We start from the raw sequence: 19,962 nt of genomic DNA on the forward strand, positions 1-19,962 counted from the left end.
CTCCTTCCTGTTATCTCTCTAATTTGAACCCTCTCATTCTGACTCTCTCTCTCTATCTTTCTCTACCTTGCGCACTCTTATTGTCTCTAACCAGCTGCACAAACTCTTCACACACTCAAAAATGCCAAAAATGCACCGCAGTCTACATAACACAGTCAGCTAGAGCAAATAAAGCATTCTGTCAAACGCATTCTTCTCTCTCTCTCTCTCTCTCTCTCTCTCTCTCTCTACTTTTCTTCTTTACCACTCTCTCTCTCTCTCTCTCTCTCTCTCTCTCTACTTTTCTTCTTTACCACTCTCTCTCTCTCTCTCTCTCTCTCTCTCTCTCTACTTTTCTTCTCTACCACTCTCTCTCTCTCTCTCTACTTTTCTTCTTTACCACTCTCTCTCTCTCTCTCTCTCTCTCTCTCTCATACACACACACCCATACTCACACATGCACATGGCCTGCACAGAGCAGCCCTTTACAGATTCAACAGCCTCAGTCCAGGTTCTGGAAAATCAAATCAAATAGCATATCACTTACAGCAGAGCACTCAGCAGCAAGCCATGGCAAATCTATTTAAAGAGAGAGAGATAGAGGAAGAGACAGAGAGAGAGAGAAAGAGAGAGAGAGTTTTGGGGGGAGGAAGTGGAGAGCGAGTGAGCGAGGTCATTTCCCCTTTCTCAGAAGTGTTGCATGACCACAGCCAGCCAATCAGAGCAAGCGATGTTGCAACAACATTCTGGGCCTTGTGCCAGGAGAAGAGTGAGAGGGAAACAGAGAGAGAGAGAGAGAGAGAGAGAGAGAGAGAGAGAGAGAGAGAGAGAGAGAGAGAGAGAGAGAGCATACTGCTACCACTGTTCCAAGTCCTAGACATCTTTATAATTTGCTGCATACCCTCAACTTACGTCAAGATTTGTTGCAGTGGGCTACAAAATCTCAGAACCGCTACACACACAAACTACAAAACAATGAACCTGATCACAGAAGACCAGTCATTCTCCTCAGATGACTTCCAGTATGCTGACAGAATTAACCTTTGGAACTTAAACAGTCTGAGTGATAAGAGTGAATGGGTAGGATGTGAAAGCTGTGGGCAGGGCAGGGGCAACCGGTGACCCTTCTGCTGAAAGGTTCAGCCTTACTTCCAGGTTTAACTGTGATACCAGTCACTTGTTTTTACAGTCCCACAATATATCAGTTATTAAAGGCCCAATACCATAGAAAACCAAATAAATCGAGCTGAATATGTACATGCTACATGAATTTCATGTAGTATGTAATTATTATTCAAGTCTCAAAGCATATACTTGCCAGTCCATATAGTCCATGCATGGAAACTAAGCTGCTAAAACAGCCTGTTTTGAATTCAGTTTTTTTATTCACATAAAAATTAACTATGACTAGTGCATAAACTCACAACAATGTCATAGTGGAGAAAGAAAAAACAGACAAGAAAAATGCAGGATATGGGCATTTTAAAGGCATATTCCCTTGTTTTTCAACTGAATCTCTGTCTCAGCCTGTAGCATACAGTCGGTTAGCAGGACTTGTTTCACTGTAGCTAGAATAGGACAGAAAGCTCAAACTTAATACCCACTTACAATAGAAACCAAATGGCAGATGCTGAATTCTTCTGAAGGGGAATTCCATCGATTTCTCTAAATTTCTGTGACATCTAAACAGTGAGTTGATGCAAAATGTGCTAGTCTAGCAAAACTTGCTGAATCAGAATTGTTCAGGACATTTGAACTTTTAAGACCTTTAAATGCTACTTAACAGAAACATGTTACTTAAAATTATTACACATATGCTGCATGGTGCCTGAGACTTATTTTTACAACAGATTTACCATGTCTTTTTAATACATGAAAAACAGCAATTAAATGCTGATAGAAACCAACTTTTGGAGCATTTAATGCCTATAAAAGCTACATCACAAAGTAATTACATCAATCAGTTATGAATACATTGGCTAATGTCTCAGACATAGTTTCACGATCGGTTTGAGAAAAAAGAAGATTTTGACATAAAACATATTTTTTTAAATCCATGCATGGTGGAGAGGTAAATGCAGGGTGTTGTAAGGCAGTGCAGTCCAAATAGACAGATGTACCAATATTTCACTACTATCAACATTACGGACGACACAGGTTATTATAGGTGTAGTGGTCTTTTTGGATAGTAAATAAAAAGGCTATATTTGTGTTGTAGATATGATGACCCCTGGTTCCTATCACCGCCTCTGTGAAGAAACAGACTTATTAACTGGCTTCAACTAATCTTGACTTTATTTATTTATATATTAAGTCAAAGGTAGCTGTATAAATATAGCTGTAACACTGGGCCTCATTCAGTTTTCCAGAGGGAATATTTGTAGTTCTCCATTCCCATGCATGGATACCACAAACTCATAAGGAAGGTGAAAGCAACTGGAATCCCTTAGCTCCAGTGTTTCAAAGTTGTCTGTTCCATCCCAAGACTTTTGCAATATTACAGCATCCAATGTGTTTTCACCAAATTCAGCAACTGCCAATGGCTTCTATTATAGCCAACAGGCTTTCTTTCCTTTTCTAATGATTTTCCTAGAAATTAAGGGTACAATATGAATGCAGCAGAGAGAGATTTGGCTGGAAAACAATGGAATATTCCTTTAATCACTATAGCAATAATGGCTTTTGCAATACTGATATCCTAGAAGGCTGTAATATGTAAATGAACTCTCCAGCAAAACAGTTAATTTTTTTATTATGTGCTGCAGGCTTCCAGAACCACCTTGGATGTTCCTGTTGATGTTTTGTTGAATCAAGGTATTCAAATAATCCAACGTAAAAGTCTTTTTGGTCAAAGTAATGCATACCAATCCTTAACCATGTTGTGTTATGGACCCAGCGAATCATTAACATATCGCAAGGTATATCATCACTACTGCAGTACATGGCAATATAATAGTAATGCAATATTTTGTCCTTATCATGCAGGCCTACTGGATCCCTCTGTGAGTGGGCCAACGCCTCTCTCTGCTGAGAGGAATCATCATTACTGTGATGATTAAAGGAGAATCATGTCTAGACTCGGAGCTTTTGATTTGCATCACTGCAATGAAATGTGCTGCGATAGAGCTGCTCTGGCATGAAGGAGAGAGAGAGAGAGAGAGAGAGAGAGAGAGAGAGAGATGGGGTGCTTTCAGGACACACACTAATAAAGATTTTCAGGAGAAACTGAGAAGATATTTCAATAGTAATCAACAGACATTAACACTGAAGGGGATAATCTACTCCAGTTCAATTGTTAAGGTTTGATGTGAAATGCTCCCTTGTACAGAAACCTACTGACTTGGATATAGTGGTGGGTGATACACTCGCAGAAAAAAAGGTACTGAACTCTCAATGGGAAAGTACCTTTCTTCTCACTGGGACGGTACCCTAAAGGGTGCCTCTTCTGTCAAGGAACATAAATGTACTATAATCCATTGCATTTATAGAAATTTTAAGCTTTATTGACTCCACACACTTTTCACACAATTAAAATATTTAATTATGAAAAGATACAAACACAAACTTTTCCCTTGAAAAAAAAAAACGTATTCAAAGTGCACAAATGGACCTGAAACCACTGTTGTACCTTTACGTTGTTTATACTTCAGTAAATGCAAAATGTACACAGTGCCTTTTTTCTGACACTGTAGGAACCAGAGGTCATGACGCCTACAACATTTAGCCATTTTATTTACTATCCAAAATTACCAATAAACCTACATTGTCTCCTGAGTTTTATATGGACAGGTGATGATGGTGAAATATTCACTACTGTGAATAATTCTGATTCGGTACATTTCTCTAGAACAAAGCATTTCACATCAAACCATTCTGAAAGACTTTGTGTACATCTTATCCATTTAATTATGCAAAATTGTTGAAAATCAGCTAAATTCCCCTTTTATACACTCCTTTACTGATAACTTACTTCATTCTGTCTGTCTGTCTGTCTGTCTCTCTCTCTATTGTGTATTACCTTTTTTCCATCTCTTTGCTAACTCGCTTACCAAACACAACGCAACATTTTTTGGCTTATTTGCAGAAGTTTTAGCAAAATGTTTTGGCCATAATTAAAAAAGTTATGGCAAAACTTCTGAGCCTTAATTTGATACTTATGAAGACAGAACGTCCTCCATTTCTGTAAACTGCATGCAGAGCTTTTCATTGTGGCTGAAAGTGAGAAACGCAGGCAATAAAATGCTTTGTCAACCTCAACACAGAGATCAGGAGGCACACGTAGCCATTTCGTTCCGAAACAATAAAAAACGGATTAAAGCAGATTAATCTGCTTAATAAGTAATCATAACCATCATTATTGGGAATAGGCAATAATAATAACAGCAACAACTTTTACACACCTTCACAGCTGAAAGCAATTTAAAGTTTAAATTTAATATTTGTTATTTCATAGTGTTAATCTGCATGCTTTTCAACCAGAGATATGGTTTTATGGATGTATCAGGTACTATATGTATCTATTCACTGTTTTATTAACAGTATAGTATGCTTGATTTGACGTGGCCTACAGAGACTGAGAGCAGTCTGGGGCTTTCCCTCTGCCAGTCTAGTCCAACTTGATCAACATGACTGAGTCAATATGACTAAAACAGAGAGTCTTTAACCACTTTACCTCAAGTGGTTAGCATGATTAGCCTTTTTAAATGCTTCTTTTTTGCCAATTTTACACTGATCTAGGAAGCTTTTAGCTCACAGTTTACAGGCCTTTCTCCAGTCTTCATTTTGACACCTGAATTCACGTCCACTTCAGTACTCTATAACATGCATTTGTCAATTTGGCCACGTCATTTCACCTTGTGGAAATTCCCATCACCATCTTAAGGGTTATTCCATTACTGTGTTAGCTCAAATGAAGTTTGTGAGCCCAGAAACCATGGCAATCTGATGCATTTCAATTAAATATATAGTTGCATCCAATTATATCTTGCTTTGTTGACTTTCTTCTTGAATGCATTCTGCACAGGGAACAAACTCAAATATTACATTTTTCACAGAATTTCTATGTTTTCGCTGAGTTTAACATATTGGAAAAAGATCAAACAAAATATTTAATGCGCCATAATTTTGCACAGGTCACATTTTATGTTTTTTTTTTATCCCCAGAATTTCAATTTCAACAAATAAACTGTAACTGTATATTAAAATCTGTGTTCTCTGTACAAGATGTTACCATTTTTTTCACCTTGAAAATCATAATTTAAACAGAGGTCTACAAAGTATTGCACATGACTGTATGTTAAAATGATAAAATTAAAATTATTTCAAAACACATTTCATTTGCTGTGCTCATACTGGGATTTATGTAGCAAACTGCTATGTTATACAACACTGGTAATGTCATTTCATTACTCTGCTAGCTTGATAGTTAGCACGCTATACTGATTGCCACAAGAACAAATAAACACACCATGCTTCTAAAGCAAAGCTAATAGTCAGACAAAGCAATAATTCACAAAATTGAGCTGCATTATGTTCAGACTTCTCAAAGAACCAATATTCATACAAAGTTAGCATGATTAGCTACTTAGTTGAGGCTATGCTAACTGAGGGCAAGACTGTTTCAATAGAAAAACTCCTCGCTGTCCCCTCCTCCCATTGTCCTGTGACTGAACACTTATGCAGGTGTGACGCACTTCTGATTTGTAAGTTGAAGCTGGTAAAGGCAAGTTAAAACCAGTACCGCAATGAGGCAAAAGTCAAACCTACAGCTGTGAGTTTCTTTAAATAAAAATACTTAACACTGAGTGCATTTCCATGCACTTAATAATCCAAACATTATTATTTCAGTAGTTGTCTGATTATTCAAGTTGTCTTCAATTTATTACATTGGACTAAGGCCTAGAAATCTAACAAAGAGAGATGGATTTTAGCTCAGGAACCAGGTTTTTTCAGAGCCTATAAATACTTACTCTGATTTCTTTCGTTTTTCTCAGTCTGTGCATGTCAAATGGCAAATAGACCGCAAATAGACTGCTGTCCTGGAAACAGCAAGTAGCCTTTAACACAACACCTGCGTGATGGCAACGTGGAGTTTCCCATTATCTGATTACCCAAGTGTGTAAAAGTTTATCGTTATTGTGATCATCAGCATTAAGAGCTGCACTGACAGAATGGATCAACTTACCTCACATGCAGTGCCAAAGGGACGTAATTAGATTGGCAGAAAAGTAGCAGTAGTATTAAAAGCAGTTATGGCTACTGTCACAACAAATTATTTTCAAAGAATTAACTATATATATATCATGGAGCTCACTCATGTTTTGCAGGCTACAAGTTCTCCACAAGGGGGCACCACCTGATGCTTTATAAGAGCAGCCCTTCACATCAGTGGCGCTGTGTTCTTGTTCAGATGTAAGTAGCTATTAGTAGTTCATTGTTTTTATTTTGCACAATAGTGATGTGCTGACAATGAACAATTGACTACAATTGTTATGTTTAAATGTCTAAACGAAGATGCGTGCAGTGATTTAGCCATGAAGGTTGCATGTATTAGCATCCATTAGTTGTTAGCTACATTACCTCATGGCTCCAGTTCAAAATGAAAGCTGGTCTTGGCTGAATGACAGCATTTTGCTGCTTGAATTCAACTCCGTTTTTGCCAATTCATAAAGGGAGTGTATAATCAAGGTCATTGAATCTTCTCCTGCTGCAGTGGGGGGTTCTGGGTATCGAGTGTGAAGAGAAAGGTGTGTGGGTGGACATTACAGTCATTAGCAAGGCCAAGACACTCTAATGTTTGACTCATGCGTATAGGTGACTACAGCCTCAACGGGGGGAGGGTTTGAAATACTGCTGTTACCATGGTTACGCTGTAAAACTGAAGATAAAACTCATTCAGGTTTTGTTGGGCATTGACTCGTTGTAAAAAACCTGCTCCAAGCTTGCAGGAATGGGAGCGCTCTGACGGTCACAGCTCAGTTCCTTATTCAACCTGTATGTATGAACTTTGTATGGAAGCATATGTGATGCAGATTGCAGGCATACCTGGACTAATTTCATTACAGAATGAGACAATAGAGGGCACAACAGCATAGCGCAGAGAGACTGCATGCAAGTCTCAAACAAGGACATGCAGACACATGAACATGTGTCTCTGACTTTCTCTGTGACTCATTTACATGGGTTCACTGTGGCTGCTTGTAACAAAGTCCAAAAATGCTTGCAATTTTAATGTATCCTAATGAAAATGAGCTGGTTCATCTGGTGTACCGATGGGGTTTTGTCATAACGGTTATACCAGTATGAATAAGCACACAAACAGTGCAAATCACACGGAAGTTAGCACGTTAAGGTGAGCTAGGGATTCCCACTGTCTAGTCCATTGCAGTCCACTTTGTTTTCAGGGCAGCGAACATAAAGAAATGACTGGTCTTTTGGGGTTAGCCTTAGCTTAACATGGACCCTAGTGTGCTACCACCTGAGGAGCCGCTTGATTCAATCAGCTGCATGAGACGAGGCACCTTGTTCTCATAACAAGCCATGGACCAGCTGGTACTGAAACATGAAAGACTGTAATAGTCTCCAGATTACAGCAGTATCTCATGGCGAAAGATGCACGTGTACACGACATGTTTTGGGGATTTTCTAAGTGCAAGTAGGTAAACACATCCTCTATAGAGAACACACTGAAAAATGGCATTTTTAGCAATTTCAGCACTTCATTTCTATTTATTTGCTGAATTTAAAATACAAGAGAAAATGTAATATATATATTTGAATTATTTGTTTCTGATATGTTGAATTAAGCAAAAAAATTGGTAACTGTTCATTAAAATTTGCAGAAGTGTGTTCTCTGTTGAGGAACTTCCTACTTATAGCTCATTTTCACTTCAATAAGACATGAAATTTGAGCAGGGCCTCTCAACCTGCAAAACACACAGACATATATATATATATATATATATATATATATATGTGTGTGTGTGTGTGTGTGTGTGTGTATATATATATATATATATATGTATATATATCTACTTATATATATATATATATATATATATACTTATATATATTACCATAAATATACTCTACTTATATATATATATATATATATATATATATATATATATATATATAAGTAGAGTATATTTATGATTATATACAAATATATAAATTATGTACTAAAATTATGAGAAAAAGCCATATTTACATTTGTGAATGATTCTCTTCAATTGGAACATCAACAAAACATGTTATTTACTGGAGGTGTAAAAAAATTTTGCATACGACTGTATAAACATATACACCCTCTAATTTTTCTGTTATTTTTATTACCTTCACTATTTGCATTTGTCATATAAAGGTTTTAAGATTAAAATGTCTCTCAGATTATGAAACCACTACCAACCTCATCTCCTTCTTGCTCTCCTTCCCTTCTCTACCCCGCTATTACCCTTTGGCCTCCTTTAAGGCCTGACTATGTTTGTTCTTTGTACCACATTATTTGTAAGTCGCTTTGGATAAAAGCGTCTGCTAAATGTAAATGTAAATGTAAAATGGCATTTCAAGTAAGGTTTGTCCAAACTTTTGACTGGTAGTCTACATGCTCACATGCACCTGCACATTTCACAGGAAGCAGTAAAGAGAGAGAGAGAGAGAGAGAGAGAGAGAGAGAGAGAGAGAGAGAGAGAGAGAGAGAAAGAGAGTACAGTACAGTATCTTGCGAAACGATAGCAGAAAGACCTGATCTCATTTGGAACTTAACAAACCAGCACGGTGTAATTCCAGCTGATTCAGGACTAAAACCTAACCCTAACAGTAAATATACATTACTATTGCATTGCAATTAGTAATAAGTAAACAATGTCATAACATGCTTACAAAACTGAACAGCCACTGCTGGAGGCGTATATGTGGGTAAACGTCTTGCAGCACTCTCACAACACAGCTTATGACTTGCAACACCTCAGCGGTCTTATGTGTCAACAGTTCAGTCGTATTGGTCCACAATTCACTCCCTCTCTCTTATACCCACAATAACTTCATTGGTTTCATAGCACTTCCCAAAAATGTATAGTAGTTCCTGAATAATAGTTCTTCACAGGGAAATCCACCCAATTTTTAAACTGTCTGCATAATTTAACGAGATGTAAGCAAAGCCATTCAAAGTTATTCCTGTATGTACCCCTCCACTATAAATGCAGAAGAAAGTTATAGGCCAAAATCTTATCTGAAGACTATTATACAACAATGTCTCAGACATCATTTGGTGTAATAACTTTCTGTAATGTAGTTTTAGAGTTATGTATGTGATGCCGATGATAATAAAATGAGTTAATCTGAAAAAACCTCCTCCTTTGGGGAAATGCATGTACCCCTCTGTCATGAAGGGTTCATAAAAATACAATTTAGACCAACATCTTCTTTCAAAACAGAACATTCATAACCTTTTCATGCTCTTAACTTTCTGTGAGGGAGCTAAAAGAGGCCTTAAACTCTTCAGATGTCTGGTTCCTATCACCACCACTGCGAACTACTCTGACCTGATAATTTTCCCTAGAATGAAGCATTTCACATCAAAACACTCTGCATGACTCTGTTTACATCTTAACATTTCACTATGCAGAATTTCCATGTAAGACTAATAACTGAATAATAAGGCATGCAGCCTGCCTGTCCAAACACAGGTGGATCACGTAAATGTGCCTAGAAGAAAAAAAGCGCAGGGAGCTGAAGCAGAGAGGTGCCTCTCCCTCTAACAGCATGTGATAAAACTTCCTCATGACTTTCGCTTTCCTCTGTGAAGTGTGAAACACACACACACACACACACACACACACACACACATGCACACACACCACTCCCAGTCCTCCTTAAAACATGGTGTACAGCACACACGCATATATGCACTAGTTGCAGTCTGTAATCTTTATGCTTCTGCCTCCACTCAATGTCTCTGCCAAAATCGTCAGATTAAAGTTGCTCTTTTTCATTTACTATTCAAAAACATCTGTTACTGTTCTCAAACTGCAACCTCTCCTCTGGAAAACAACCAGTCCAGAGCCTCTGTCTGAGATAAAGCTCCAAAAACAGTGAGAAAACTAAAAAAATTATCCTCCAAATTTTACATTAGCCTCTAGTTTGTAACCTAAGCCGGCAAAACGTTTATGCCAGTGATGCAAAAATAACAACTGCTGTTGATTAACCCCTTAAACTGTGGGAGTCCTTTAACTCCTCAGAGTAATACCTACATAACATACAATGCAATTTCATTGTAGTTACTCAATATTTTATAGCACTGCTACTAAATTATGTCAGGCTATAGACAGAGCTTAATAAGTCATGTTATCTATTAATAAGTCTAGTCTATATACGGTTGTAGCATTGCTACAAAAAAATTTCTCCATTTAGCTGATGTGACAATATTCAAAGTGGTTTAATGTGAAACGGTTCATTGCAGAGAAACTTGCTGGCTTCTTTACAGTGGTGATAGGAAACAGGGGTCATGACTTTCACAGCACAAAAACAGCCATTTCATTCACTACACAATGATTCTACACATTATGTTTATATGTGACGTTGACTGGTAAAATAGTGGTAAATATGAATTTAAAAAAAGTTTTCATTGGGCACCGTTTTGCCATATAACACCCTGCATGTATGTTATAAGGCCAAAATCTTTTATCAAACCTATCACTAAACAATGTTTCAGGCTTTAGAAAACATATTCATAACTAACTTTCTGTAAAGACGCATTAAAACCTTTCTTGTCCCTATCACCAATTGACCAATTCTCTAGAACTGAGCATTTCACATCACACCACTCTAAATGACTTTGTTTACAGCTTAGCCATTTCATTACACAAATATTTAGCAAAAACAGGTGGAATTCCCCTTTAACCCCTTAAACTGCAAGGGCCCTTTAATTCCTCATTATAATAATGACATAATGTACATTGCAGCTTCATCATAGTAGCTGAATATTTGATAGTCCAGCTACTGAATTATATGTCAAGTCATTGACTAAAGTTAGTAAGTCAAGTCATCTGTCTATTATTATCCATTAATATCAGTATATAAAACAAGATGAGCTCCAAATATGGTTAACCTCTAGCCTGGAACCCAAACAAAGCAGCAGCCTATATATTTATGAAATGTTCGTGGCACTGCTACAAAATAAACTGCCCAGTGAAGGGAAATTTCACCAATTTTTCAAATTTTCTGAGAAGGGTGAGAAGGTATTCTGTGTGGTTTGATGTGAAATTGTTCATCAGAGAGAAATTTACTGACTCTGATTTCTTTACAGTGGTTACAGTGGTAATTTGCATCATGACCCCTGTGTGATGTTGTTTTATTCACTGTTCACTGAATTTATACAAGTTTTTATAGGAAATGTTGGTTATGTTAAAATAGTGGTAAACCCCCAAAATTCCTTATTCTTTGGGGACTATTTTGAACAGCCTGCATATATTTCTCCACCTCCATTTTTACACCTGAGCTCACTTCAAAACTATCATATAACAATATCTCAGCCATCAGGAAACATTCAAGTAATATATTCTGTGTGGTAACTTTCAGAGGCATTAAACTCTTCAGACGTCTGGGTACTATCACCACTCCTGTGAGCAATTCTGACTTGTTAGAATGGAGCATTTAAGATCAAAGCACTTTGAATGACTTTGTTTACATCTTGAGCATTTAATTATGCACAAAAAATTCCACTGGAACCCCTTAAACTACTAAGGCCCTATATGTGAACCCAACAGAGCTCACTCTAATAACTACATACTTTCTAGCTACACACGTTATAACTACAACTTACATTATAGCTACTGAGTTTATTATAGCATAGCTACAGAATAATAAGTCTCATGCTTAGTAACTGAGCAGCCTTACAGTGCAGTCGGACGTGGAAGCACAGGAAGACGTGGCCCTATGAAGCCCGTCAGCTTTCAGTTTCTCTTACAATGCGGCTCCACTGCAGAAGTCTTAAACACACCCCTACAGCATGTCTGTTTAGGATTTAGCAGAACGTACTTACATGGCTTCTGTTGAGTGGAGCAATTGATTCAAAGAGAAGAAGTGAAAACCCTGCGTCGACATCTCTCTCTCTCTCTCTATCTCTCTAGCTTCTTCTTCTACTGTTGCACGCTGTCTCCCCACTGACACACACACATACACACACAGACTCACACACACATACGCATACACTCCCACCCTCTCTCTCTCTCTCTCTCTCTCTCTCTCTCTCTCTTGCTCTCACTCTCACACACCCCGGTGGAATCCTGGTGCTGCTGGCAGGGTCCTACTGCTCTGCTGAAACTCTGCACTACCCCATATTAGGCAACGGCAGCTAAACGTGTCACACGTAATTTACATTTGGGGGGCGGGGAGTCTGAGGCTGCAACGGCACATGGAGTGTATGCAAAAAACAGGCACACACAACCACACAGTGAGGAGAGGGCGATAAAGAGGGGGAGAGACAGTGCAGGGCGATATATCGTCTATACTGATGTATCAGTGCTGATGTTTAGCTTTAGTAGTTAAGATAGCAAACAAAAACTTTGTGAACTGTATGTTAACTGTCATTAGCTGGGTGCCACTACAGTGCTGAGCAAAAGACAGAGAGCACCCTTCATTTACTTGATTTCCAGTCACAATGGCCACTAAGGGAAGTGTGTAAAAAAAAAGTCAAATCTTTCAGTATTAAATGTGTCCACCATCTGCCTTTTTTACAACTTCCATTCTTTTTGGGAGACTTGCTTTCTGTTTTTCAAAGAAAAAAACAACTACAGAGATGTCTTTCCACACCTCCAAAGTTCAGTTTAAACTCATCAGTCCATAAAACCTTACTCTACTTCTCAGACGTCCAGTTTTGGTGTTCTACTGCAAACAGTTTCTTGACAGCTACACATCCTTTCAGAACTACAGTGTTCAGTCTTTTCACAGTGGATGTTTTCAGATCTGAAGCAAGAGTGGAGCTTGAGTTTCTCCTCTCTCTCAAAGATAAAAGCTTGTTTGCTTATCTGATGGCAACCGTTTTGATGGTTTACCAGGTCTTGCACCGTTGTTAGGAATCCCATTTCCTCTATATCCAGGTTTTGAAACACTTTTCAAGTGAATTGTCTCATATATAATCTTCTCAGAAGTATTTGCTGAAAAGTGAATAGCATGTATTCCCTTTCCCATTTTTGTAAAGCTGCTTTGTGACAACATCAGTTGTAAAAAGCGCTATATAAATAAATTTGATTTGATGATTTGATGATGTACTTGATGGTCATTGCTTCAGATCTGAAAAAGTCTGCAGGTGTTTCTGTCCATCTGTAAGAAAACAGCTCAGAGATGTGGGTCTGAAAGGATGTGGAGCTGTCCAGAAGCTGTTACTGAGGTTCTTCTCTGTTACCTGCAGGTGGAATTTCCTCAGTCCACCTGCTTGTAAACATAAATAAACCCATTCCTCACTAAATAATCGATGTACGTCTTAAATCTTTCTATTTGTTTTTTTGTTATATACTAGCAAGGCAAGACTGTTGTCTGTGTTGCTGTGACGAGCCATCTGCCAGCTTTCAGGGTTAAAGGGTGAATTAGCAGATAGAGGCTATATTAACTCCAGCCTTTAAGACTGTTTGTTATTAAAACTGCATTAGCATCAGCAGAACTTTATTTTACTGCAAAGGAGGATGAATTTATTTTTATCTAATAATCTAATTCTGCTGTGGAGCAGGAACAGAGCAGTGCAAGAGGCACACGTGGCTCTAGAGCCACATGTTCCTGTCCCCTGCTCTAACCTCAACTTAGGCTTCACAGAGCAATGGCCACCCCAGAGTTCAGACCTCAACATCACTGAACGTATTTGGGATTATTTGCATCGTGAGAAGCAGAAAATGCAACCAATTTCTAAGACTGACATTTGGAGGTCCCTGCAGTATCCTTACTTTAAAAATCTGAAAGTGAGTTTTCTGAAAACAGTTAAGGCTGAAACACTAAGTGCTGAAAAATAGGTTTAGTTGTTAAAGCTTCTGTGTCATTTTTTATTTAATATACTGTTGCTGAAATGTGCCATGTATATTATCTGTATCTTCTAAATAGTAACTTTTCAGGAGAGGGCAAAAACTTTCTCAACTTTGAATGTAAGTTAACGTAAAGAGGTTTTATTCTAAGTCATTCTGCAGCATCAATCTTGATCCAAGCGTTGTGAAATTTTTACACAATGTAAAGGACACCTTCTGAGTTCAAATGACACAGAAAAATAAAAGGTGATGCTTTTTTTAAGATAGCGATAATATATTTTCTTGTATGCTTTCAGTCCTGTTACTGAAAAAAGTAACTTGTAAATGGCTGACTGGATGTTAAATAAAAAAAGGGTGGTCTATAAACTTTTGGACAACACTGTATTTGGAAAATATTGTGAAGAATTTGATCAAGAGGGTAGAGGGTCTAAAAGAGGGAGGACAAATTCTTGAACAGTTAAACAACCACGTGCAGTTTCTGACTAAACAAGGCAAAGAGGGAAACAGAAGTTGGGTCACGCCTTCAGCCTGCTTCCTGATAAACACACACTAACACACAGACACACACACACACTTGCACATATGTGTATGTCACCACAGTGCAGTGGCTCTAACCTGGTGCAGAGACAGCAAAGTGACCTGTTTAACATGAGAGGAAACAGTGAGCCTGTGCATCAAGACACAGAGACACAACAAACTATTAGCCTTAGAGACCACTGATAATCAAAACACAGCCCCCCACACACTCCTGAAGCGTTACACTACCAGAACGTTTTTCTGTAGGAAAAATTAAAACAGCTCCGCAGCTGGCTCTGCTGAGAGAAGAAATAGAGAGACAGAGCAAATAGAAAGGAAGTCCTTACCTCTCACATTGTGCTTCCCTGCGAGCCGGCTTTGCGAGTGTGTGCGCGAGTGTGTGTGTGGTGTGATCGTGATCAGATGCAGGCAGCAGGCCGCGACAGCAGAGCCCCAGGCACCGGCTGGACCATTCTCAGAAAGAGAGAGAGAGAGGGAGAGAGAAGGAGAGAGAGAGCAGCCTAACCTAACACGCGTGTGGCTTTTCGTTGCTCTATTGGGCAAGTGTGTGTAAGTGTGTGTGAATGTGTGTGTGTGTGTGTGTGTGCGTTTGTGTGTGTGTGTGTGAGTGATCTGAGTGCCTCAGCAGAGCGAGAGAGTAAAACGGAGAGTGAGAAAGAGAGAGAGCAAGAGAGCAACAGCAGAAGCAGCAGCAGCAGTCTAACAGCACAGCAATACAGCAGCACAGAGCATCTAGCCAAGTAGCCAATCACACGCAAGCACAACTCCGCCCACCAGCACAAAACCAGGAAGCAGAGCTGGGAGGAGGGAAAACAGAGGGCAGGGAGAAACAAGGGAAAGAAAGAAAAGAAAGGAAAAACAGAAACGGAAGGTGGCTGTGTGAGATTACAGAGCTCTCCCACCAGACCCCTTCCCCTCAGTAGCACACTGACACACAGTTACTCTCTCTCTCTCTCTCTCTCTCTCTCTCTCTCTCTCTCTCTCTCTCTCATATCTTTCTCTCTGTCTGTCTTCTCTATCCCTCTCTCTCTCTCTCTCTCTCTCTCTCTCTCTCTCTATCCCTCTCTCTCTCGCTCTCTCTCTCTCTCATATCTTTCTCTCTGTCTGTCTTCTCTATCCCTCTCTCTCTATCCCTCTCTCTCTCTCTCTCTCTCTCTCATATCTTTCTCTCTGTCTGTCTTCTCTATCCCTCTCTCTCTCTCTCTCTCTCTCTCTCTCTCTCTCATATCTTTCTCTCTGTCTGTCTTCTCTATCCCTCTCTCTCTCTCTCTCTCATATCTTTCTCTCTATCTTCTCTATCCCTCTCTCTCTCTCTCTCTCTCTCTCTCTCTCTCTCATATCTTTCTCTCTGTCTGTCTTCTCTCTCTCTCTCTCTCTCTCTCTCTCTCTCTCTCTCTCGCTCCCCCTCGTATCTTTCTCTGTCTGCCCAGTTCTCTTATCACTCTCTCTATCTCTGACTTTATCTCTCCCTCTCTCCCTCTCTCTCTGACTCTCTCTCTCTCTCTTTCTTTTTTTCTGTCTATCTCTCTCTCTGACGCTCTGTCATTCATTTTTTCACTCTATCTCTCTTTATATTTCTTCCTTTGTATTTTTATTTCTCATCATTTAACTCTGTCTGACTCTCTTTACCTCTTTCTCTTTCTCTGTATCTCTCTCTCTCTCTCTCTCTCTCTCTGTACCTGCCACTCTTTACATTGTGTGTAAATGTCATGACAAATGGACTAAAAGAAATAGTCCTAAAATTACTTGAACAAAAAGTCTGGTTCCCTTGACTTACATTAAAAGTAAAGTATGTTTTTTCCTTCTCCTGAAAAGTAACTATTTTGGAGATAAGAGGTTTTGTTCCGACAGCAGTGACATAAAGAGTAAAGGATGTTTATAAGGTTATATAAAAGTTACAGTTTGAAGTGTAAGTATGATACTGCATATTAGCATATTAGACAACTAATTAACAAAATTAAATCTCTCTCTCTCTCTCTCTCTCTCTTTGTCTCTTTCTCTGTATGTTTTTTCTCTCTCACTCAGTCTTTCTCAGGCTCTTTCACTCTTTGTTTTTCTCCCTCTTTTTACTTCTCTCTCTCTCTCCCACACTGTTTCCTTGGCTCTCTAAAACACTGATGTCTCAGAAAACCCTCTACTGGTGTTTGAGTCACGAGTGACAGGTAGATCGGGAGGTAAGAGTCTAGTATAGATTATCTAGAATAATTTCTCTTTATTCACTGCAGGCAAACTTTGACATAAATACAAAATGGAAGTTACAGCATCACTCTGCTCTGTTATAGATCACGGGTGCTGTTTATGGCTGTGTTTATGAGTGTATTTGCAATTTTGATATGGTATAAGTTCATAGGGTGATGACTGTACATGACATGAAATATGTGGGGAAAAAGTAGGATATTTTTCTCAGTCACAGCACGTTTAAGATTTGTCCTTAAAAAAAATCAGTGAACTGTAAGTTTTCACTAATACATTTCTGGAAAGTGAAAGAAAAAAGTTAAAGGGCAAATTTCTGCAGAATTCAATGGCTGAGATGTAAACACAGTCATTCCTGAGAAATTCTAGAGAAATGCACTGACTTACAGGACTGAGGTGCAGGGTTTTTGATGTCAAATACAGTGATTCTATGTACCATCCTAAACAACCAGTGAACCTACATGTGCCATCTGAGTTTTTATAAGCAGTGTTTATAATAGTAAAATAGCAGTATGTGCTTCTTCAGGGATTATTTTGCCTTACTACATCCTGCATGCACCCTGCATTTTCAGTTATAATATAAGTATAGGTTTTAATGTTTTAGCAACATAAGAGCTGCAGTTAAGCCTCTTAAGTTTTCCAGACACAGGTTAAGCCTAAGCCTAGACTAAATAGGATTTTTAATAATAAAACACTAAGTTTAAACCATATCCAAGAAACCAGCCTTCACAGCTCTCTCGCCTACACAGTATGTCTAAAAGTTTTGATCTTACAGTAAATTTTTATTAAATTAATTATATTAATTATACATATATTGCAAATAAACTAAGGAACGTATAAAGTTCTTGCTGAATGCTCATTTGACCTAGTAATGTCTTGTGAATTTGAAGAAGATATAATGGAGAAGCCTGCCTGGAGAACATTACATGTGGAAGATTCTAGGAGAAACCATAAGACACTGCAACCAAAACTGACTGACCTAACAAAGAAAACAGACATTAGGACATCGGGCGGAAGGCAACAAAGAAAACATTGGATGTTTATTCCTAGGAGATGCTTGATCCTCTTACATGAGTCAATGCGATGAGTTTCTGTAATTCTTTTAGACTTTTTCCAACTAACACGGAATTATTTTAGCTTAGATTAGCTTTCAGCACATTAGCTTCCTGCATTATCAAAGCCTACCATTTGTAAATGTAATCAGTAAATGGTTAATGATTTGCTAAGTGCAAGATCGTACCCTACACTGTCAGAAAAAATGGTACTATACTGTCCAAATGCTCAGAAATAGTTTGACAAACAGTTGCCAATAACTCCATTCATCACTGTATCCACAAATGCAAGTTAAGACTGTACGTTGCAGAGCACAAGCCATGTATTAACAATGTCCAGAAATGCTGCTAACATCTCTGGGATTGGGCTTATCTGAAATTAGATGATGCACAGCGGAAAAGGAATTATGGGCATAATGGACGTCATGTTCTCTGGGCCAAAGAAGAGAAGGGCCATCCAGTGTGTTACCAGTATAGAGTTCAGAATCCAGTATGAGGGTGTATTAGTGAGTAGTTTGCACATCTTTGAAGGCACCATTAAAGCTAAAGGATATATGCACATGTCGGAGCGACATATGCTGCCTTCTTGATGTTGCCTTTTATAAGGATGGCCACATTGGCAAGCCACATGCAGGTTGGCTGCTTAATCAGCGAGTTCAGACTCTAGCACTGAAAATGTGGGGATATTATGAAGTGCGAAATATGACAACAAAGACCACATACATTTGCACCGACTTAGTAGAAGAATGGCAAGAAATTAGGCTTTCAATTGGTGTCTTCTCTCCCCAAACTATTTTTAGTACTGTTAAAAGGAAAGGTGATATAATATTGTGGAAAGCATGCTCCTGTCCCAATTTGTTGGAACCCGCTTGCAGGCATCAAATTTAGACTAAGTGTATATTTCCAAAAAATATAAACACACCCACATACACGTTTTCTGAAACTGTTTATCCTTCTGGGTCATGGGGGGAGCTGGAGCCTATCCCAGCAGTCAGTGGGTGAAAGGCAAGATAAACCCCGGACATGTCGCTAAGCCAGCACAGGGCAGACAGACAGACAGACAGACAGACAGACACACACACACACAGAATTTCAAACAGAATTGACCAACTACTGCTTTCTGTTTTTAATAGTATCTCAAATACTGTCCCAACTTTCCAAAAAGTGCAATGGAATATGGTACAATGTTCCCTAAGTAAAGGTCCTGAAGACGTGCCCTTCAGGGTACCACCCCAGTGACAGCGCTTGTGTTTTTTTATCAAAGTGTAAAACCATAAAGCTGAAACAATGAGCTCTGCTAGCAGCTTTGCTAACATTTAGCATTGTTGCATATCCTGTCATTGGTGTTACATTTATGATAAGTCATTGCTAATTAGCACATTAGGTGACAACCCTGTGACAATCCAGCACAGGGTTAAAACAACAACAACTCTCTCTCTCTCCTCCCCTGTCCTTCTCTTTATGACTTATTCATTCAGATATTACGCATGAGGAAAATATTTCTTGGCTGTACTTGATTATTTCCTCTACTCTTGCACAGCTAATGTCTCTCCGTCTGCTGTTCTTTGGGCCTGGCTTTCGGACGGTGAGCACTCAAGAAGGACAGCGGGCGTTAGTCACAAAGCCAGAGTCACACTTTCCATTAAAGGCGTCTCTGATTCTCTGATTATCCCGAAACTGTCTATTGTTGACACGCTTACATTGCAGTAAATTCTATCCTCTTGGCTTTATCCCTGGACATTCAACCATACAAGGTACCACATACCTGAGCTTTAAAATTAGTTCATAAATTATGAGATGAGTAAGAGAAAACGGTATGATAGTGTTAAGGGCTGTGGACCAGGGGAAACGAACTTGTCTTGGTGCATTTTATAATTAATTTTGCTGTAGGACTGTCGCTAGAAATTATATTAATAATTAAATCACCTTAATAATGAATAATTAAGTAGGGGCAACAGGCATGTTCAAATGTCAAACATAGTCATTTTACAGAAGACAAAATTTACAATGTCAGTTAATGTAAAAACAATGTAATCCAAGCACTTTTGGAACATTTCCGTTGGTCTGTTCATCAAGAATTTAACCACTGCTGTGCTCAAAAACTGTTGAAAAATAAAAATTGAGAAAAAAATGAAGACGTATGTTTTTCACCCCTCCCCAGAAGCACAGATAAGCTGTTGTGTGTTTCATAG

The 19,962-nt window shown here is 38.7% G+C and overlaps 1 protein-coding gene across 10 annotated transcripts in view; it reads right to left on the reverse strand.

Moving 5' to 3' along the window:
• Positions 1-19,962, reverse strand: part of mbnl1 (muscleblind-like splicing regulator 1) — an 89,801-nt gene that overhangs the window by 58,294 nt on the left and 11,545 nt on the right. For 7 of the 10 annotated variants that reach the window (XM_037531078.1, XM_037531076.1, XM_037531075.1 and 4 more), the window contains exon 1: positions 14,852-15,191. The exons of 2 other annotated variants lie outside the window; for them this stretch is intronic. The gene's annotated coding sequence lies outside the window, so the exon portion shown is untranslated. Of the gene's footprint in view, positions 1-12,019; positions 12,210-14,851; positions 15,192-19,962 lie in introns of those variants that run through there. One more of the 10 variants, XM_017699204.2, reaches the window with a different exon arrangement.

This window comes from Pygocentrus nattereri, chromosome 19 (genome assembly GCF_015220715.1).
Source record: "Pygocentrus nattereri isolate fPygNat1 chromosome 19, fPygNat1.pri, whole genome shotgun sequence".
In the NCBI taxonomy this organism is placed as follows: Eukaryota; Metazoa; Chordata; class Actinopteri; order Characiformes; family Serrasalmidae; genus Pygocentrus; species Pygocentrus nattereri.